At 38.4% G+C, this 23,601-nt stretch overlaps 1 protein-coding gene across 2 annotated transcripts in view; it reads left to right on the forward strand.

Annotated features, from left to right (window-relative positions):
- The first annotated feature begins 8,364 nt into the window (after positions 1-8,364).
- ppm1bb (protein phosphatase, Mg2+/Mn2+ dependent, 1Bb) overlaps positions 8,365-23,601 on the forward strand; it is a 31,108-nt gene continuing 15,871 nt past the window's right edge. For both annotated transcript variants that reach the window (XM_039661330.2, XM_039661329.2), the window contains exon 1: positions 8,365-8,700. The gene's annotated coding sequence lies outside the window, so the exon portion shown is untranslated. The remainder of the gene's footprint in view (positions 8,701-23,601) is intronic.

The following is a 23,601-nucleotide window of genomic DNA, read 5'->3' on the forward strand; positions in this document are numbered from 1 at the left end:
TAGACTTGGGGCGTAATAGACTGCAATCTGACAAAACATCTCGTCACGAGCCCTGTAATATCCGGGGTAGGCCTACTTCTAAATGGCTGTTGTCGGGAATGTTTTTAACCGCATGGCAACCAAATACAACTGATGAGACGTTTTAACCTTGCCATCTTGCACCGGAAATTGTGCAGCTGACAAAGACATGACAAAAAAAAAAAGCTCCGGTGCAGATATCCATTTTTGGGTTAAATTAGAAAGGAGAGAGCCATAAAGAAGAAGGGTTACACAAAAACAAAATGGAAAATGTTAGACATGTAGCTATATTTATGGAAGGTAATTCGTCATTATAGCTGATACAGTATAGCTGATACTGAACATAAGGATCATTTCTCATACCATTTAAGTGTACATGTAGTTCCCATCAACTCAAGCGAATCCTTGAATGATGATGGGATTATGAAGGAGATCATTTGCATGTTGTAACAGGCACTGTTTTACGGTGAGGAGCGGCACACTCTCTTGCTGTTGCATTCCCATTTATTATGCAAATGGAGCACCGCTTCTTTCTCCTGTCAGAACAATGAGAACGGGCACAGAGGGGGGCATCATCTGGGTCATGCTGGGTTTTAAAGCTCCCGCTTTTGTTTGCTTTTTGGCACGGTCTTGATCTATCAGAGGGTCATTAAACAGTAAAGTAGGACATGCCGGAGCTCCGCCGCCGAGGAAGATGAACGGACCGCTGGAGCTCTGCCCAGGTGGTTGAGTGGATGGTTAGAGATCACTCAATTAGCACATGCAGAAATTCATTTAAATCGGTCCTGACATTGTCAAAGAGCGGCATCGAGTGTTCTGTACTCGACCCCTCTGAGCTGAGAGGGTGACGATGTGTTCCTGTCGTCTGGAGGTGGCAGAATAGGCGCAGATGCTATTAACCCTCAGCCTGTGGGTTTGCAAAGCCGCATCGCCCGAACTCCTCAGAAATGCCCATCTCTGTGTCTGCGTACTAACTCCCCCACACACACACACACGCGCAGTGAGGCACATTAAACAAGGGTGACAGGTCTGCTGGTCTGCAGCCTAATGGCTACGCCTCCTGAGAATGCAACGCTTTGGATCTATGTGGACTTGAAGTGTGTGAAATGTTCAAAACATTCTCCAATTACCATCTAAGTCGCAGTCACACAGAAGTGTTAAGACGGCCGTGCAGAAGGAGTACGGCTATGGAAGGCCAAAAGGGCCAAAACTAACGTTGCAAAAGACACACGTTTTGGTCCTGTTGGCCTTTCATACAGCAGGCAGGAACAGGAGGGATTAGCAGAGTAGGCCTGTATGTTCATTTATCTGCTATTTAATGCTTTTCGTTATGGAACAGCTTATTTAATGTGACTCGAAAAATATTCGAAAATAAGCAATGAAACACATCTGTTTTGCTGTGCATTTACTGAATGAGCACTGTGCCACTGTTCGTCCGACTGTTTTTACTGTCCTGCTTTGATTGCTTTAATACTGCTCTGATTATTTTATTTTTTATTCTAAACTGTTTTACTTATTCTTATTTATTTTAATGATTTTAATTCCTTCTATGTAAAGCACTTTGAATTACCATTGTGTATGACCAACACTATCTCACGACCAATTCGTACGAATTCGACGCAGGATTAAAAAGTGTCTAATTCGTAACAATTCGTACGACCTCACTCGTACTAATTCGTACGATTTGTCTAAACCCACCCACGTGATGGTTAGGTTTAGGGTCGGGGTAAGGGGTAGGTCATTTGTACGAATTCATACGAATTGGCCAATTCGTAAAATATGTACGATTTAGCAAAATCGTATTAATTCGTACGAGTGAGGTTACGAATTGTTACGAATTACCCACTTTTTAATCATTCGTCGAATTCGTACGACTTGGTCGTGAGATCGGGTTGGAATGACATGTGCTATAACTTTTAGGCCTATTTAAAGGGATAGTCTACCAAAAAAAGAAAATTCGGTCATTTACTCACCCTCTTGTCTTTCCAAAACTGTATGACTTTCTTTCTTCTGTGACACACTATAAAGATCATACAGGTTTGGAGCAACAGTAAATCAAGGTGAGTAAATCAATGATGATAAAATTTTTATTTGGTGGTGGAATATCCATTTGATTATGATTCGCTGATTATGAATACATTGTTTTTTTTTTTATATAAATAAATAATATAAGAAATACTATGTGCTCCTGTAAGGTGAAATCCACAGATGAGTCTCTTCCTTCACAATAATGATTCCTATTCAGGCATACTCCTGCAGGGGGCAGAAGTGAACAAAAAAACACTCATGAAACCAAATAGGCCCTCACATCCCACTTCCCACTCCCCACTGAATGCTGAGAGTCGCCGAGTCGCATCTATTTCCTAATGTCGGGTTCGTATCTCTCTTTATTCCAGAGCATTTGATGTTTTGTATTGATTATCTTTGAACTGAATAAGTGTAAAGTTTATTCAACACTCCTCACGGAGACTGGAGATGCCAAAGGGTAAGAAGTGAGATCAACCATACAACTCATCACATCACTGGTCCACTGATTCACACCATTAAGTGCGTCTGGGCCCCCCTAGCACACCCGAGATCAAGGCCTTCACATCGAGGCCCTCGCCTGAAGACAATCCATAGGGTGGTGAATAAGCGCCCCTAGCCTTTTTAGCACAGAACCTCATGCATATGCAGCGGGGTAGGCTATGGCTTCGGCACACTTCTTGTTCAAAATGCAAAACATTTTAATGTGCTTCCATGAATCTTGGTTCAAGCAAGTGCATACTCTGTTTCAGCACTTCAGAGAAAGAGAAGCCTGCTAAACACTGACCTCCGCTGTTTTAACATCTCGCAGTCTGAATATTCAGCCTGCGGTGAATAAAAGATGAATTTGCTTTTATACTCTATGGTGCCGCTAAAATGTTTGGGGGGAAAGGGGATCTGGAAAGTATATGTGTATTGAGAACTAGCAGTTATACACAACATGCCCCTTCCATATCTCAATGGACTGCCATCCATTCATTCACACGTTAACCAACAAAATATGAAAGCAGACTGACCTGGACCTTTACACTCCAGAATCAAAATGTTGATTTCTTTTTACCACTCCACAACCCAGCATTTCCTTCTTGGTTGGCACAGTGCACTCTAAGAAAAATACTATTTAAACAAGTATTTTTTTTTTTACTTGTTTTGCAGTATGAATGTCTAAATTAAGATACATTATGTGACAAGAAAATGACTTAGTGAATATCACCCAAAAATGTATTGTTGTCATCAAACTCACCCTCGTGTTGTTCCAAACCTGAGTTTCTTATAAATAAATAAATATCTTCTTTTGTGTTCAACAGAAGAAACTCATACAGGCTTGGAAAAACATGCGAGTAAATCAGGGTGAGTAAATTATGAGAAATTTTGGGGTAAACTTAAAGAACGGAACCTTTTAACCTGAAACGGAAGTTGCAATAGACTTTTAATTTCTATCAGAATTTGATTGGTTAATTGTTGTTTGCTGTTGCTGTGATGACATGTCATGTAAGTGACAGTTTGAGTTTGTCCCTCGACACCTGTAAACACTTCATCAGATCTCCATTGCAAGAATGAGATTAAAGATTATCACTCTCAGAAAAAAAGGTACAAAAGCTGTCACTGGGGCTGTACCTTTTCAAAAGGTACACTTTTGTACCCAAAGGCTGCATATACCTTAGTGGTACATATTGGCACCAAAACTGTACATATTAACACCTAAAATGTACATATTAGGAAAATGTGCATATTAGGACCTAAAATGGACATATTAGCTCCTGCAATGTACATATTAACACCAAAAATGTACATATTAACACCTAAAATGTATAGATTAACACCTAAAATGTACTTATTAGCACCTAAAATATACATATTAACACTAAAAATTTGCATGTACATAGCACCTAAAATGTCCTTATTAGCACCTAAAATGGACAAAATGTTTACCTTTTGAAAAGGTACAGTTTATGGTAGTTTATTTATATAGCACAATTGAATATAATTTACAGTGTCCAATGTGCTTTACAATATTAATAAATATTATAAAAGACTGACAGCAAAACAACAACAAACGTACAGGTGTACATTTAAATAGACTACTGCAAGGTAAGTTCTTCACCAGTTTAAAAAATAAAATAAAAAAAATGAGATACAGTGTAGGCCTAATAATGTTTTATCATGTGTTAAATGCCTTGTCCAATATAGTGTTTTTAGCTTGGATTTAAAGACAGAAAGCGAAGAGGCCATTCTAATAGAAGTGGGCAAGTCATTCCATAGTCTGGGGCCAGAAAAGGCACGGTCCCCCCAGGACTTTAGTTTTGACTTGGGGATAGATCTGATTTGATGACCGTAGTGATCTGGACGGACGATGCCAATAGAGCAGACAGATATGGTGGAGCCAGACTATTCATAGATTTATACACAAAAATTAAAAGTTTATACTCCACTCTATAACGCACTGGCAACCAGTGTAGGGATCTTAAAATTGGAGTGATAATTCCGTTTTTTTGCACCCGTCAGAAGTAGCTGCCGCATTTTGTACAGCCCCAGTGACAGCTTTTCTACCTTTTTTCTGAGAGTAGGGCACATTATTATTATTTTAATAATGATGTCCACTGATAACTAATTTATAATAAATACAACAATATTCTATAAAAATAAAAATTGTTCATTTTGATTTTAATTGTGACTTAGGGAACATATTGGTGCAAGGTGAATGAGAAAGAGACTTTCACAAGCACAGGATAGAAACAAAGGTAGTCTGGGAAGTGTTGACTATCCGCGTGCATGCTCTGTGTCACAAGCGATGAAATAAACTAGCCTGCCTGTCTAAGGCCTCCAGCCTGCTTTGTTCACTCATTTGACGGCTCATCAAAATGCAGTTTCTTCTCGAGGTCTCCAAGCTGGTGCTGCCAACAGCACCTGTGGCAAGAGAAATTATAAAAACAAAATGACACGCTCGCTCAATATTTAATGCTGTGTGGACGGCGTGCTTAATGTGAAGTGAATCCCCTCAAAGCGTTCAAATTTCACAAAGAATTAAATCAGACTTTATCTATAAAGTAGGTGATTTCGCCAAGCCCATGTTCCTGGATCAACATCTTAAACATCATAGTTATTCATCTATGGATAGGGCTAGGTTTTGAGGTAGGAATTCATTTTGTGACAGGAAAGTTGATCCAGAATCGTCTGGCAAAATCACGGTAACCCTATGAAGAAAGAGTGATCAAATTGAGTACAAGGTATCTTGAAATATATTAAGCCAGAAAGTGGTTTGATTGCCCATATGTAGCCTATCACACCGCCTCCTATACGCACACGTAATACATAATTAACCATGCATACTAGATGCATTAATGCAGACATTCACAAATATTTAAACATGATGTTGCTTCTAGGCAAAACTGTCCAGTCAGCAACAGCTGCATGATGTCACCAGTAATAATGATCTAACTCTGCCTCAGTCAGAGCAGCACTTCCCTCAGACGAATGTTCACTCGGCTTTTATAACTCTTATAGTAATCGAACTGCGCTACTTGATCTGTTTAATTGTTTGTTTAATCATTTGCAGTTAACAACTTATAAAGACATAGGCCTGTGTGTTCTAACATTCCAAAAAATAATTTTCATCCTCTATGTTTTTGTCTTGTTTTTCTTTTTTCTTTTTTCAGTAAACTTTTTTACATCAAAATGTTAATTGGGAAACAAAAGTTGTTTTCTGAAAAAGCCGTTATTAAAAAGTAGGAACTTCACACTTAGCCTAAAACAAAAATGTCTGCCAATGGGGTAAGAAAAAATAAACCTGTTTTCATTTTAAATTAAGTTTATTTAAAAAAAAAAAAAAAAAAAAGGAAATACAGAAGAAAAAGAAAAACTTTCTCTTTTTTGTTTTTCAGTGAAAAAGAACGGCGGCCGGTGACCACTTGATGGTGCTGTCAAGCAGCCAATGGTGGTCTGTACTATCAGAACATAAAAGATTCATAAAACAGCAGAAGGTGAGCACATTCAGCTCTCAAGACATGAAGGTATTTGAGTCTCTGGACGGCTAACCACAGCATGATGCGCACGCAGTGGACATCAGCTACTGCATCTACAAGAAGCACTAAGGCAGAACAAGTGTTTCACGAAGGTTGTAAGAGAATACATTTGTTTTGGAGCAAGATCATTGGGAATTTAGGCTCTATTTGGTCATGGTTCTTTATTGACACAGCCATCTGACACTATCAAAAGCTGCTATTTGTTCACCAAAAATGCATTTTACTTAGTTGGATCAAGAATAAACTCTCTATGGAATTCTTTTGAGAAGGTCTTCAAAATGCTTCCATTTGAGAGATTTAGTGCTTCACTTAAAAGGAAATGTATATACCAGTACTGTACCACATACTTGGTCTCCTTTTGTTTCCTGGCAGTTTATCTGATCTGATGTGCTATTTGAGGATGGTTTGTTTGTTTTGATTTAATCTAATTTAAGTCTGCATGATGATCTTAGTGTTTCCTGTTTAAAACAAATAAAGATTAATTGAAAAAATACAATGCATCCATTGTTCTCTACGTTTTATAATGATAATTTAATGCTACATTTAATTTACACATTTGACTTCATGTATTGAAGTCATTGTTTAAACTTCTTTGTAACGAATGATTGAAATACAAATGACCCCCTGACCCTGCCCCTAAACCTACCCATCAATGGGGTTTAGACAAGTCGTACGAGTGAAGTCGTAGGCTACGAATTAGCCACCGTTTACTTGCTCGTACAAATTTATACAAATTGGTTGTGAGATAGCGTTGTCTTTGCAGGTCGATCTGAGGAATGTGGAGGGTTTCTTAAAGTGCGCTGTAAATGTAAATGTACTGTATTTTAAAGGCAAACTATGCAGGAATTCTGTTTTTGTCAAACAGCGACCCCTAGAGTTGCTATGGAGTACTTGTATTTAATGTTACTGTCGTAAATACCACTCACACAGGGCTTCTCAGCCTGATACCCCTTTGAAGCTGTTATATCTTGCATAATGTGCATTTTTTTGCATTAAATAAGAGATCTAGCGCGAAAATGTGTTTTTGACCTCAAGCCGAGCGCTCGTGTCCGCTGCTATCATTGTCATGGATACAGTGTATCTTGTGGTGGCGTGCGCGCAGTCCTCACTCGGACACACTCTTCAATCTATCGCAGTTGCGGAGACTCTCTATTCATTCAAAAATACAATTTCATGGTCTTCGAATGATCAATTATGCATGTTTAAACCACCTCACATGAGTGTTTGCAATTCATGTTGCTGAGAAGCTAGCGCAGTGAATGGGGCTTGAGAGCGCGTTGTGAATGAGGGTGCGAGTGCAGCCTCCGTGTTGCCAGATCCACCTAATGGAAAGGTGCAGTAATCTCCTGGACCTGTTTTTCTGATTTAATGTGACACTTTAGGAAGTTATTAAAGTGGAAAGTTGCATGTTAGGGTTAGTGATATACTAATCTTATTTCCAAAACACAAGCTATGAACTAATTTCGGATTATTATTATTTTGTTTTGTTTTGCTTGTTTTTAGTAGCAATATCTGGCAACATTTTACTGTCAGCGTTAATAAAAAATAAAATATATTATATTGACAATAAGGAACGTTTAAATCACATGAGGATCCACACAGGTAGGCTACTTGTCTTGTCTGCTGTTAACTGCTTCCAACATATAACAGTATCATTATAATGAAACCTGAAGACACTTTGAGTTTGCATGGATTTATTTTGTATAGAAATAAGGTATAATTTCAGACCATAAGCTGAGTAGCAAATCGGCATATTAGAATAACTTTTTGAAAGATCATGTGACTGAAGTGACTGAATGGCTGTGTGGCTTATTTGCCAACACAGTAATAAATTACATTCGAAAAGATGTTTAAAACAAAAACACTTATTTTAATTTGTAATAATATTTCTCAACATTGCTGTTTATTACTGTACTTTTGATGCAATAAGAGACATAAAAAAACATTGAACGAGAGTGTATAATTAATAATAATGTATAGGCCTATAATAAATTACTAACCTATACGTACTATTGGCTTAATACTGCAAATAAAGCACATCGCCCCAACTGTGACCTCGAGATGGATGGAAACGCTCAGCATGACAAACTAAGGTCTGCGTTTTGTGCGTAATGTAAACTACTGTTCAAGCGGCAGGACGGTAAATGACAAGACGAAAGCCAATCAAATTGTGGGATTGGCCATCTGTAGTCTTTGCTGTCAGCAAAATAATCCAATTAGCAAACACGCCTTGTAGGGTTTTGGCCAATCATCGAGCCACTTGAAGAAACTATCCCTCCCCTCCATCAAGACGCACAAGACTCTGAACCAAAGGATATCTTGGCCTCCCTACTGAAGCTCGGATCTATGTAATGATTTATCCCACATCATGATCCCATATTGAAACGAAACTTAGAAAGATTTAGACAACAAGTGGATAGATTTGTTCAGGGACATCTGCGTTGGCGTCAAACATGCGCAAAAATTCACGCCATCAAAGCAGAGAATCACCGTAAACGGAATGAGCGTTTCTCACGTGAAGTCACCCTGATTGTTTGTTTTTAAAGGAAGCGACAAGCATATCGACTCCGAAAATATCCGCAACCAAGAGACAGAAGTGGGAACGAACGCTGACATCCACAAAATATCTGGAAATGTAAGTATGGGGACGCGTGTGGGCCTGGGGTTTGTTCGACGAGAGCTCGTGCTAAGCTAACCAGCGCAAGCCTGCGCGTGATTTCATTGCTAAGTATGAGGCTTGTTGTGTAACGAGCGAGTTCACACACAAGCGCAGCTATAACGAAATTAGACTGACATTACCGCCCACTTTCCGTTTGGATAGAACAAAGAACCACTGTTGTTGTTATTGTGTGTAGGTTCCGAGTTTTATTGCTTTTGTTTGTCCTGTAGCTGCGACAGATAAACAAGCGCGCGTCAGAAATAATCCCATCGGCTCGTGCTCACTGTTAGTAAGAATTCAGTGCATTATGTAATCAACTCGGCTCCTGTCAGCTTTCCTTCTGTTTCTCTGACATGTATGAAGCTTTTCTCACTCAAACGTGACGTTTCATTTGTCCTTAAACCTACAATGTGTTTGCTTACATTTCACCTTGATTTCGTGCTTACCATAGTTGGTTGCTTTCGCCTTACTGGGTGTTTACAAGGACGGCCTGATTTATGCTGAAATCTTTGCAGTTTAGCTCATGCAAGGCCTCGTAATTTATAATATTTAGGCTATTAATATTATTTTCACAGCTAGTTTTCCTGTAATACAATATAATGTGATTCATACTTAAGATAAAGTGTTGGTAATATGTCTCTTAACTGATATCAGGAGTAGCAATTAGCAAAGGCTCGAATGTTAATACATTTGGAGACTTTCATGACGACTAACAACACTTTTACATGATATATGACTTAAAGTGGAATGGTGGAAAAAACTTTGAGTGACTGTCTTCTTCTGTTCTATTTCCTCTGTTTTGTGGTGCATAGCATATTTTTTTCTGATTATACATCTTTAAAATCTTAATTTCATAGTAGTAACTTGACTTCATACATAACTTGACTTAGTACATGCTTAATGTAGTTTAGTGGCCTTTTGTAAGTGCCGTTTCATATCTCATGTGGGGTGACTTGGATTTGTAATCTTTTGCTTGACTGACTAACTATGAGTTAAGTTTCAGAATGTGTTTTTTGATACTACACTTCCAAAGTTTAGGGTCAGTATGATTTTTTTTTTTTAAATAGCATACTTTTATTTAGTAAGGTTGCATTAAATTGATTAAAATTAACAGTGTAGCCATTTATAATGTTAGAGTAACTGAAACACACTTGTAACAGTGTCTCATCAGCAGAGATTAAAGGTCTGATTATAACTGTAGATAAAGGGCTTTGGGTCACCACTTGTTAACTCGATCGGTATAACTGTGGACTGATGACATGACGACAGCAGTTAATGCTTTCTTTATCATGATTGAACACTGTGTGAAACTTTGACCAAGCCTGCTGTTCAGAGAGAGTGCTGAGTTTGCAGTTGTTCTTCTAATGCTGATTGCTAAATGATGGATCTGCACAAGTGTGGAGGACAGTGTGAGGACAGATGGGTGGACCCCTTTCTTTGCTCAGTGGCTTCTTTAAAGTCCGTCCAGTATTGGCAGGAACCGAAGCACAAGTCTACCATGTACATCTACACTCTTGTGATGGAGATAGAATGGCGAGCTCTGTGGGAAAATACTCCCTCCTTTATCACTTTGTGTGTATGGGATTGGGGTTGTTTTTGTGAAAATGAACAATGTCATTATTTACTGTCCCTTTGTGATGTTACAAACCGGTATGATTGAATTTCTTCTAAAGATAATAACAGTTCTTCAAAATATCATCTTCTTTCATTCCACAATTGAAAACAAAACAAAGTCATACAAGTTTGGAACACCATGAGGGTGAGTAGGCGATATGGTCACAGAATTTTCTTTTCTGGGTTACTGCTGTTTAGGGGTGCACAATATTGAAAAAATCTGATTTAGCGATATCGATAACAAATGTTGCGATATCGATATTAATTTCGATATTTTTAAACATGTAAAATTACAAAAGTCATGGGAACGCATCAAAATAGATTCATAACAAATAAAACAAGTTTACTTACAACACAAAGTTTATTTCAACTGACTGTCATATTTGGACTAGTAAAACATGAATAAATAAATAACCATGTCTACAGAACAAGACATGTTTTACTGGTTGTACCGTGTAAAATAAATAAATAAATAAATAAAAGAGCATGTCTATAGAACAGGAGATGTTGTATGTACGCTACAGTATAAAAAACAATAAATAAAGAGCAAGTCTACAGAACAAGACATGTTAGACTTAGAAACAATAAAAATAAAAAAGTAAAATGAAAATGTCATGAGAAACACTAAACCTGGGCCCATCAACAACCATGTAACCTTTAGAAGGCAAATAACACTTTCCCCAGCAACTCACAGGTAGAGGTTTCGCCATATGTGCAGTTTACACCTGGCCACTTCATGTGTTTTCTGTGATCCGATAGCTATCCGATCGTAAAAAGACTAAGTGTAAAAGCCCTCCAAAACGCATTTGAGACGGGTTTGATTCATAGACTGTAAAAAAAAGATGGACGACGCCCTTTGCTCTTTTCCGTTGGTGAGAACTGAAGCCGCCAGTGTCCCGATATGGCGCTGACATCTTGGGACTTGAGTGTGCGCAGTAGCAATCTCGGGACCTGCGCAGTAGCGGTCTCGGGACCAGACCTGCGTGGTAGCGGTCTCGGGACCAGACCTGCGCGGTAGCGGTCTCGGGACCAGACCTGCGCGGTAGCGGTCTCGGGACCAGACCTGCGCGGTAGCGGTCTCGGGACCAGACCTGCGCGGTAGCGGTCTCGGGACCAGACCTGCGCGGTAGCGGTCTCGGGACCAGACCTGCGCGGTAGCGGTCTCGGGACCAGACCTGCGCGGTAGTGAACAGGAAGTAAAGACGCAAAATCAACGCTCCGCCCACACTCTGGCAGAATGCACTCTCCCTGAATTTCTTTTAAGTGGCCAATGTCTGCCCGTTCCTCCATTCTGCTCCAATTTTGATATCTATTGATTGCAGTATGGAGACTAAAATAAACTAAATAAATCTCCTCAGTCCTCCGAAGAAAAAAAAAAGTCCATTGGTGCTTTAGTGATTACTTGGCTCAGAAAACCTGGCAATCACAGCTGTCAATCATGATGATACACCACCATTTTTATAGCTAACTAACTAAAAACAAACGTATTTTAAAGACTGTCGTTTAGAATGATAAAAACGACAGCAAATGACACAAACCACCTTTGGAAAAAAATATTTGAAGTGTAATTTGGTTGTTTAGTTGGTCTTACGTCCCGCAGCTCCTTTCCCCCTTCAACTTCAGAAGCCAAAATATTTCCACATATCAGCTTTTACCGAGGTTGTTTGAATCTTGCGCGCCATCTTTTCTCTGATGCGCATGCCAGACGGTCCGGGCACTGCACTTCCACGCTCCAGAGTTCCGTCTTTTGTGTTCCGTCAATATTATGTTATTATCGTTATTATCGTCCCCATCGCGATGCATCTAAGAATCGATTTATCTCCCACCCCTAGTAAAAACATGTTAATGCGATTTAAGTTAGTTGTGTTTTAATACAAATCAGTTCATTTTAACCTTCAATATTAATGTAGTACCAAGTTGACTTCCTGTTTACAGTATTAGGCCTGTCACCATAGTCAATAAATCAATTAATTGCTCTATTTTTTCCGGCTGCGATAATTTCTACCAAAGAGACTTGACAACTCTCAGTTCCTTAGCGTAGGAAGAGTGAACTTGCTTAGCCCGAACTTGGCCCGAGCCCAAACTTGACCCGGGCCGATATTTCCCGTCACTACCCTCGGGACGGGCCCTTGGTGAAAAAAAAGGTTTCGCGGGACTCCCACAAACTAGAAATATCTATGAAGAAAACATCATCTGTTGCAGAAAAGTAACAATAATAACGAAAACAAAATAGAAAAAATTTACAGCCCAGAGTTTCTATTCATGACATGTTTCCAGCGTTGAGCGATGTAGCCAATCACAGACTTATGTTGATTTTTTTTTTTTTTAATTCAATGGCCAATCAGAAGCATTTAAGATAGACTCCCATCACCACTCAAAATGGACTTTCTGTTCAGTGCTGAATTCCGTATGCTGGCAAATCCTTGCACTTTGCGCGCATTCAGTCATGCCAAACCATGGATGCAGGAACCTGCTTGCTTTTACGTTAATTTAACAGTGGTTTGTGTGTTAATGCATGCATTAATAACAAATAATTTATCATAGGGTAGGGTTGGGTTTTGTTTACATCCATTTTATTTATAGTTTTTGGTATTTGTTCAAGTGTCAGAGTCCATTGCTTTTGTTTTTGGTTGTTTTGTTCATTTGTGAATATTTAAAATGTTTTCCATTTTCAGTGTTAAATAGTCTTTAGAAAAAAAAGTTTATTGATCTGAAAAGGTGGACCTGCATCAATATGCCATTATCATTATTTTAGATGTAAATGGTCTCAGAACGACAATATTATCGCTTATCGCAATAATTTTTTGGACAATTTATCGCCCAGCAAAATTTGTTATCGTGACAGGCCTAGAGAATACTGTACCTGATATAAATACAAATTAATTGATATCGGTCTGAATCGAGTCGTGAATTTTGTCAATAGCTCTAGTACTGAAGTACCGGTACTTTTGACCATCCTTCTGCTGTGGCTGATGTGTTCATGGAGTCATAATGGTTGGTGTCATTACATGGCAGTTGACAGAAGTGGTGAAAAAAAAGTTAAGAATGATTCTACACCTTTCAGTTGGTGTCCTCATTATGTTTACGATTGGATTGAGACTGGTATCATGTTTAAATATGCATCATCATAATGACAGTCACAGGTAGCACTTTTAATTTTCTTGGCATGCTCTTAATATGTGTAAGGGTCACAATAAGGTCGTTTGGATCACCCTCTTATTGCTGTCATCGTACTGTCACTGCTGAACCATCTCTCCAGCTCACAGTCTGATGTCAGGGGATTAATGTCAAGAGGCCCGAATAGGTGGTGTGTGAGGACTACAGTGTGAATACATGCAAGATGTTTCTTATGTTTTGAGAGTATTTGTATGTTTTATGGGCTTGGCAGGGTGGTGTTCAGAATGACTCAGGATTAACTCTTTCCTCATCTCGTCCCTGTGGGTGTGTGAGAGGCGTGCACAAGTGTTTGCGCTGGACGTCTGACGTAAAGAGAAACTTTAGTTAGGACTAGCCTAAAAAAATGCATTAAATTTTTGTCTTTTAGCAAGGATGCACTAAATTGATCAACTGACAGTAAAGACATTTATATTATTTGTTACAAAAGATTTATATTTCAAAAAAGTTATTTTCTTTTGAAATTCAGCTTTGCATCACTGGAATAAATTATACATTTTAAAATGTAAAAAAGTACAAAAGTTATCTAAATGTTAATAATAATTAAATGTTCATAATTTAATATTACTGTATTGATGCTAACACTTACAGGCACGAATCAACTTGTGTAGCCTCTCCCCCAGTTTTGAAGTATTCGTACATCCCGTACAAACACAATAGTTAACCATTTTTGCTAGCTAGGTCTCCAATATAACTGCAAGCTTACTTGCCGTTTAGACCAAGGGGGTAATCCATCAACTGGAAGTTGAAGCTGGCCGGGTGCCGCCATCTTGTAGCAGAACTTCACTTGAGTTAGCATATCCATTGACTCCCATTCATTTTGGCGTCACTTTGAATAACTTTACATCCGAGGCATTTGAAGACTCCATTTGTCCATTATTTATTTCTAAAGAAACACGACAATGTATAAAATGCTCCATTACCTTGTAGCCTATGTTATTGCCCTGTAGAAGCAGTTTTTTGTAAAAGTATAGGCAAACGATTGCATCATAACTAGGGTTGGGAATCGTGAGAAATTTTCCGGTTCCGGTTCCGATTCCGGTTCCGCCAAACGATTTCGGTTCCGGTTCCCATTCAATTAAAAATATTAGTAAGAGAAAAATCCACAATCCTTTTTGTGTTTATTTCTTATAGTACTTGACAAATTAGTTTAACAGACTGGTAATGTAAACAAACTCAAAATATTATTAAGCAATCTTTGCAAAAAAAAAATTGTGTATATATATATATATATATATATATATAAAGGAAATAAAAAAATTCTGCATTCTCTATAATAATTTAGACCTCTCCTTTATTGTATCTCCAACAGTGAAGAATACCCTCTCAGAAGGAGTAGAATATGCTTTAACACACATATGTGTGTAGAACAGATTATTTTTTAAAACGGTTTGAATGATTGATTCATTAAGACTTTACTTATTTCATTACTGGATAAATCGTTGCTCTAGCAGTTAATAAACAGAACTGCATGCGTCTTGCGGAAGAACATTGTTGCCGGAGCTACTTTTCTCTGTTTATGTCCATGACGAGTCACCCAGGCATTGGGCTACTCCGCAGCAGCTGCGATCCGCCGGCCAGTCTAAACAAGAAGTCCGAGTATTAACGCTTATTACAGGCTTTACGTAGTGATTCAAGATAAGACAAAAACACGGTTTGAAAAAAAAAACCATTATGATGCACTCGCTCATTGTATATATTTTGTAAATTCTGAACACAAAAAATATACGGACTGCATCTGTTTTGACCACTACCGTCAATGTTTACTCAAACTATAATCTCACTAATTCTGTAACGGAAATCATTTGAATATGTGAAACAAATAAATATTTATAGACTGTGATTGTAAAGCAGTTTCATATCGACAACTGCTCTCTCTCTCTCAGCGCAAACAGATTTGAATGTAGGCTAGAGAGTGACTCGGCGGTCGGCGCGCGCAGCGTGCCTGTGTCTGTGTGTGACAAATGCAGCGCGTGTGAGAGCAAATCGCAACTTCAGTGGTGAAGTTTTTGTCATTTAGGAATAAGACGGCGTCTTCTACTCCCAGCACTTCGCCCACATGATGATATCGCATCGGCATCAGAACCGTTTTCGGAACCGAAACTTAGGAATTTTGCACGGTTCCGGTATTTTTTCAAAAACACAACCGGTTCTGGAAAAGAACCGGTTCTCGGTTCCCAACCCTAATCATAACCACGCGACTCTTTGTCGCACAGTAGAGAGATTACTGTATGGACAGGAGGAGAAGCTCGCGGGCAATCGGGGAAACGTGGAGCCAAAATGACAAAATAATTCATCAGAATACCTATACCTTTCTCCTGCTCCTAGCTCATGGACAGCTCCTACTCACACTCTCCGCCTCAGCAAGTTTGGGAAGGGACTGATTCAGATTTCTCATGCCACAGCCACTAGAAGACAGACAGGTTGATCTACGTCGTCAAGCTCTGTTTGAGTCGGTTTGAGTCGGAAGTCCTAAAAAATTGCTAAAAATGGGTTTCACTTGTCTCAATGGAGTTCCAATGAGATGGCTCTGTCCACTTCTTATACTGTCTATGGTTTAGACCAATGGTAATGGCCGTTTCGCACATACTGTTTGCAGTGCGTTTTTTTTTTTTTGTCCGTACCCATGTTAACAGGTTAGAGCTTTCACACTGCACGCGGATGCAGTCCGTCAGGCCGTTCCAGGTGCGGTGCAGAGATTGTTTCCGCACCGAGTCTAGTGACAGCGCACGCTTCATGGTCAAAATTAACACCGATTGACCTGAAAATGTAGTAGTTTTACCATAAATGCATTTAATTCAATAAAATGTAGTAATCTCACCATAAATGTATTTAAATTTTCAAAAAACTTTTCATCTTTTTACTTGAACTCACTTGTGGAGGTGGAAAAACAAGTTCTTTATGACAAGCAAGAGATATTGTATTAAAATCTAAATGCAAAAGAAAAGGCATGACAGTTGGCTGTTTTTGTCAATTTAAAGTTTTAATTTAAAACGTTTGCGATTTTAATATAAATGCATATTTAAATATTTGACCACTTGCTTGAGCCTGGAATTATAGGCCTACGTTGTTTAAATTGTTTAAACATGCATTCAAGTTTGTAAAAGTGTACAAAGAGAATCGCAATGCAGACAAAACTTTTACTTTAATAAAAGTTGCTACATAACTTCTGAATTTGAAATAAAAATAGTGAGTATGTGTTTGTGGTACAGCCGGGGATCAGTTACACACTGCAAACGCAGCATATGTGAAAGCACTTTAGCGCGTGATGCTCCTGTACCGGATACGCACCGTATGTGTGAAGCGGGCATAACTCTAGGCTTGGAGCATAGACAGCTTGGAGTACCTTTTATGACGTCATGCCCAGCCTAATGGAAGGAGGGGGCGTGCTTAAAACCGCTGTAAAACATACCAACTTTTCATATTTTATGCAGCATTTTGTTAGAAAAACAACTGTGGGTGGTTCTTATCTTTATGTTTAGTAAGCACATTGCATTATCACCGTGAAAAATTTAACCTGCAATTTACACTTTAATGGAATCTACCTACCAGCTTTGTTTAATAGCTGGAGGAGAAATAGCTCGGGTAGCTATAAAAAGCAAGTTTAGGCTCCCTGCCTTCTATATGCAATGATGGTAAATTCACTAATGGATGTTAAGTAGCCTAACCATATTTGAAATCAATAATCATTTTTATGCATATTATTTGATTCATAGCAATGCTACTACAGTGTTTATCCTAGTTGATAATACTTTTAAAGAATGAAACAGTTCTGCGTTGTCTTAGTTTGTATAAAGTAGGTAACAGCATGTTTGCTTGGTTGACTGACTGATGCCACACATGGACTTTTTTCATTAGACCTTGTTTCAGAACTAAGTTACATTGTCTTCTTATATGATGTCTCTTCATATTCGCTTGGCCTCTCTTGGTATATCTTATACACCTTTGATGAATGGTTTACCCAGAACTGGAAACTCATCATTATTTGCTCACCCTCATGTGTTTTCCAAATCTGAATGACTTTTGTTTATTCTGTGGAACTTAAAAATATATATTTTTTGCCTGTACAATAGAAGTCTGTAGTAACCTGTTTTTTTTTGCCAAGATTCTAAATCAATATAAACCTTTTTTAAATGTTTTTGTTTGCCATTTTATTTGGCAGTGGTTGAAATTGTTATCAATATTATGATGAAAGATTGCCTTTACAAGTAGCAGATCATTGCAGGGCTTATAATAGAAGAAGCCATCGTTGGTACAAAGTTTCACTTTCTTCTTTCTTACAGCACAAAGTTGTCTGCTTTTCTGTTGTATTTTTCTTCCCCAGCAAACCATTTGGTTCACAGAGGAACTACTTTGCGTGCCTGAGCACCACCATTGTGGCGAGAAGGAAATGAGCGTCTGCTGCGAGTGTGTTGGAAAGATTGAAGGTGCAGAGTTTTGAGGGAATTTGTGAATGCCATGTTTTGAACTTAAACTATTTAGAGGACCAATCAGCATTGTTTCACATTGCAAAATCTTTTTGTATCCCAAATGACACCTGTTTGCACTGCCACAGCACCAACTTGCTTTAGCTTGCTTACTGTTTTGTGTGCCCAGACTGCAACTAAAACGGTCCGCATCAGAGTCGTCTCCGGATCAGAGTCGTCTCCGGGATAAAATAGCCTGAATATAAACACTTATTATAGGTGTACCGTAGTGATTCAGGATAAATCAAAAAGACGATTTGGAAAATGAATTCATGATGTAGCCTACTCGTTCATTTTGAACATAACTTACGGACTGCAGCAGCTGATACAACGGCGTTCTGTTGCGCAAGCATCCACTCGCACGTATACGACCACATAAAATTTTAACTCGTACATTCTCAAAAAATGGTCGCTGTCTGGAACCTTGAGGGTGTGTTCACTCTTGGTTCGGACCAAAAACGCTTGCCGTTCACAGTGGCAATTTAACACCAAACCTAAAGGCATAGGGATATGTTCACAACCTGCTACATTTTATGGTATTTTGACCCCGTGAACTCATGAAGACCTTATAAAATGTGTAAAGAAATCAAAACAGTGGCAGGAATCCCAACGTCCCACACACAAATTAAGATCTGCAGTGAGGAGACCTATACCGAACTGCGATGGTCAAAATTGTCTTTGGTCCGTGTTACGTTCTTGTATCATTCGACCTGCACCAGGGTTTGTTTGGAATCGGACCGAGACCCATCTTTTCAGCGGTCTCAGTCAGCTTGTTTGGTGCCCACCACCAAGGTTTGGGTGGGAGCGTTCACACTTAATCAAATGAACTGCACTAACAGCGCAATCGCACCAGGGTTTGTTTTAATCAAACTAAACATGCCAAGTGTGAACACACTGTTTGTGGAGTAAGTCTAAGCTGTGGTTAAAGCTGTGTTAATCTCTATAACTGGTGCTAGGTATCTGTATTTGATCTTACTGTATCTAACCCTCCGGCGACATGCCCTCATATCGTCTGATGCATAGCCTATTGCATATAAACATGGCAAGAGCTCATCGCTACCAATCTTGATGGGCTTTTGTCCAATTTCTGGATTGATTGTAAGTCGTTAGTTGGAAATATTTTTACGTGGTACTAACAGCACTGAATTCAGTGAAAACCATAAAAATGAGAAGTATGTGTGGTGAATATACAGTTTTGCAACAAAATGTGCCACTTCTTGAATGTTTTTTGAATCTTTGGTTCACAGTTTGCATTGAACTTTATGTACCTCTCAATACCTTTTTGTTCAAATGCTGTGATCCAGTGAGACCAGGTTTTGCTGAGCCTCCAGGTATGCAGTGCCTTGTACAAATGATTTTTAAGTAGTTAATTGTCATTCATTTGGAACTTTACCTTCTCGGTTGTCTCTTATTCTCTTATTGCACGGACCTTTAGGCGAGCAGACTGTCAGCTCACACCCTCGATCGTTGTGTAAGCCTGCCAAAATCCACTTCCCTTGTACGCCGATACAATGTATTTTGGCAGTGCTTTTGCAGTACAGGCCTGTGCTTTAGGTTTCACTGTGTGGTTTTGATATAAATGACTGGCCAGTGACAACAGTTTCGAGGGGAAAGATGGCGTAAGTTTGCGGTTCAAACTGTGATAGGGCGGTGTGGGAGTTACAGTCTGTCTGTGAGGGGGCGGATAATTCGTACAGTAGATGTGAGAGCTCTTCTGTGCTTTACATGTGTGCATGGGGAGAGGAACCCGACGTCGCATCTTTCATCCTGCCTGCAGTAGAGCAGAGGCCACATATGGTATGAGTGATAAAAGAGGGGTAGGTTGTCGTTCTCTAAACTCTGTGTTTACTCAGCTGAGGCTAGCTGAACAGATATAGCTCTCTCCATACAGGGCCTTGTTGGACTTCTTTTGTTTTGGGCCCTTGTAATGCAACACATCTTCCTTTAGCTGAGGGAGTGCCCTGAAACCGTATGATCTGGGTTCTTTGTTGCACTCTATAAACACCTTTTTGTAACGGTTCTTGTGTGCTATCTTTGAAACACTGTCAGAACTGGCCCATGTCTCACTAGCCACTGACTTGATCACCAAACAATGATGTAACTGCCTTTCTTACTACATAACCTGCCTATAAATACACATCATGCATCATAGTCTGTTTATAAACCTTTCACAATTTGAATATGAAATGTTATTTTGGTTGGACAGGGAACATAAAGTAGCTGGAACCACTGTACAGCGCTGCATACAGAGCAGGGGCGAAGGAACATGCTGACCTTTTAGGACTTTAGCTTATTCACCTTATCTCCCAGAGTTCGTACACACCTTTTTCATCTCTGTGCGTGCTGTAACTCTATCTGAATTTATCTGATGGTTTCAATATTTTGTCACTTATTGGGATTAGTATGCTAGCCGGAGCCATTTACATCCAGTCTTTGTGCTAAGCTAGTCTAGCGGGTGGGTGGGCCTTTATAAAACATGGTTGGCAAAGCGTATCTGATGAAATATAAAGAGTAAATCCGCTACATTGTTCTGCGAGTAGCTCCTGAAATTTCTATGATCATCAGTGACCATCATCAACCAACCGTAGCAACTAGTGTTGTCAAAAAACTCGGTACTTCGGTACCAAGTCGGTACTAAAAAAAAAAAATGTTACGGTACCAGCTTTTCTAGGTACCGAGTACCAGGTTAATCCAGTTCTGTTCTAGACGCGATGTCTGAAACGTGCACAGTTGCGTCCTCTTCATAACGCTGATATGGCTCTCTCTCTCTGAATCCACTTGTTGAAACGAAAGGAGGAAAGAGCCACATATGGAAATATTTTGGATTAGGCTAATGTCACGTTGCCATAAGAGGCCGATTACATGCAAATTCGCAATTTCAAATATAGGCGTGATTCAAGCGCGCTCCTAATAAAAACTCGTTGGCGTTGCATAGCAACGACAGACGCCGCGTGAGAGCAAGCGCTTTGGAAAGAATAAGCACGCGCAAAAATATAATTAAAAAACACGCGCGACATGTGAACGGCCTCTAAAGTGCTTTCGGGGTAGTTTTACGAGTACATGAGCACAGTAGTATCTACCCGACACCAGAGTACTATGGTATGGGCTATATGCACGCATAAGTTCCGCATTTGACGTAAGGATGCTCGTCCATTTCCGGTTGTGTAGATTAAAGCGGAGGAAAACCGGAGAAAACGGGATTATGGCAGAGTCTTCAATATTTACTCTCCTCCCGTCTTTGAAACGAAACGTACATACGTTTAGATGTAATTTTATATATAGTTATGTTTATTTAAAATAATTTTAAAAAGAAGCATAAACACAACGAGGGTTGTCTGTTTTATCTGTTTTTGTGACTAACGTTTCATTAGTATAACCATGGAGTATAAAATTCAATATAAATTCTCGGTATTGCATTGGACTCTATGATCGGCGGAAGTTATCGAGCATCCCTAATGCTTCACCGGAAATAACGCCGTGCATAGAGCCCATTAGTATTGTCATTTAATGTCAATGCCAGTTCTAGGCGTATTCTTGCCTTTATAACTCAGCAGGTTTAAAAAGCCTTTTTAAAATTAAATATGAATGCAGTTTTAGATTAATAAAAGGACAGTCAAGTCAAATAAAACATGTTTTATGGTAATGCTACAAAGATACCATTCATAAACATTACTTAGTTATCAACACATTTAGTGAACAATATATTTTTACAACATTAATTAATGTTTGAAAATGTTATTTATTACAAACACCTGATTGTTCATGTTTGTTCACTTAATTCATTGTGCATTAAATAAATAATGGATTAAAACTTTACAAACAACTTTAAAAATGTGTTAGTGTATACTATTGTTTATTTTAGGTAATTTTATCTAATCTTTTTCTAAAGTGTTTATAATACAAATGTACAGTTTCCATACTTGTAACCGTGATAAACACTTAAATATATGTAAATTTAAACTAAGCTTTGGTACCGAAATTGGTACCGAGAACCGTGAATTTTAACTGGTATCGGTACCGAATACTGAAATTTTGGTACCGTGACAACACTAGTAGCAACAGACGTAACAAAACATATGTCAAATTAGTTCTATGCATTTAGTGTGTTAGTGTAAAGACTAATAGACCTGCAGTAACATAAGTATAAGAAAACAAGACTGTGTTTAAAGATATTTAGCACTCTTTTTTTTAAACGGCAATGTTTAAATAGGCCCATTTGATTGCTTTTAATTAAATCTAAAAATATTTGAAAGTATTTGCATTTACATATTAGCATAAATAATTTGACATTTTAGCTATTTTATAATAAATCTAAAAGCAAAATGTGAAAATAACTACATTAGGAAGTGGCAATGGCAAGTGAGCTAACAAGTGTTTCTCTTCTCCTTTATCATTCATCCGTGAATAAAAATGAAGTGAATTTTACTGCACAACTATAGAGACAAAAAAAAAGTGTTTTAGGAATGATTTAAAAATAGTAGGCTACATGTGGTCCAAACATCCTAAGTGTGCACCTTATAAGAACGTAATCTGCATAGTTTGTGTATATACTATACATAACGTTTATTGTTCTTTTTACAATATATATATTTTAAATTACACATAAATAGATGACACATTTAAAACATTTAGATTTGTTTTTTTATAGATTTGTTTGTGAAACTTCTACACTTATATATTTTTCTCAAGTTGAACAAATGATTTAGGTAACATTTACCTAAAATATTTAATTTGCTTTTTTTTTTATCAAAATAAAATGGTAGTTGTAACTGAAATTAAAATTAAAACACGTTTTAGTTATTTAAATTTCAGACCAAAGGTGAACCCCTGAATATTTAGTGGTAGTGATAGATATTTCTGTTAAAAAAAATTAGATGAACTCAAGTTAAAGGAATCGCCAGGGTTTGTTGCTAGCCTTGGGTTTTTGCAGCAGTAAAATTGGGGTTTCCAAAATAGGCTTTTTAAAGTATCAGCTGATTGACATTTGCCTCTGCATTTTCAAATTCAACTCCACAAATGTGCAGTTCTTACTATAGCAAATTTTACAACCTTGCATTGTAAGATAATATTGTGGGCTGGCCTAACAGAAAATGATTATTGACTATTCAACATTTCATTTTGACAAATGAATGATATGCACCCATAGACCTTGTACGGCAGATAAACAAGATACAGGACTGCATTGGATGTTTCCAGTCATTCATTTTAAGGGTATTGGTCTAGTTTTGTGTCAGTCCAACCAGTCTAAATTTGTGGTTACATTAACAAAATTTTCCAAGCAAAAAAGATCCATTGACTATTTTCAATGGTGTAGCAATGTATAAAACACACCTCACTGAAATCACTGGTTCCCACTGGTCCTTGAAATCCTTAAGTTTGTGAATCTGAAAAAAAAAAAGGTTTTGAAAATGAACATAATAGATACAGGTTACGTTAAAGGGTTAGTTCACCCAAAAATGAAAATTAAGTCATTAATTACTCACCCCCATGTAGTACCAACCCCGTAAGACCTTCGTTCGTCTTCGGAACACAAATGAAGATATTTTTGATTAAATTTGAGAGCTGTATAACTACCACATTGGCTGCCTAAGGGACTGCCTCTTGACGGCCCAGAAAGTCAATG

The sequence above is a fragment of the Pimephales promelas genome, chromosome 17 (genome assembly GCF_988280905.1).
Source record: "Pimephales promelas chromosome 17, fPimPro1.hap1.1, whole genome shotgun sequence".
Taxonomy (NCBI): domain Eukaryota; kingdom Metazoa; phylum Chordata; class Actinopteri; order Cypriniformes; family Leuciscidae; genus Pimephales; species Pimephales promelas.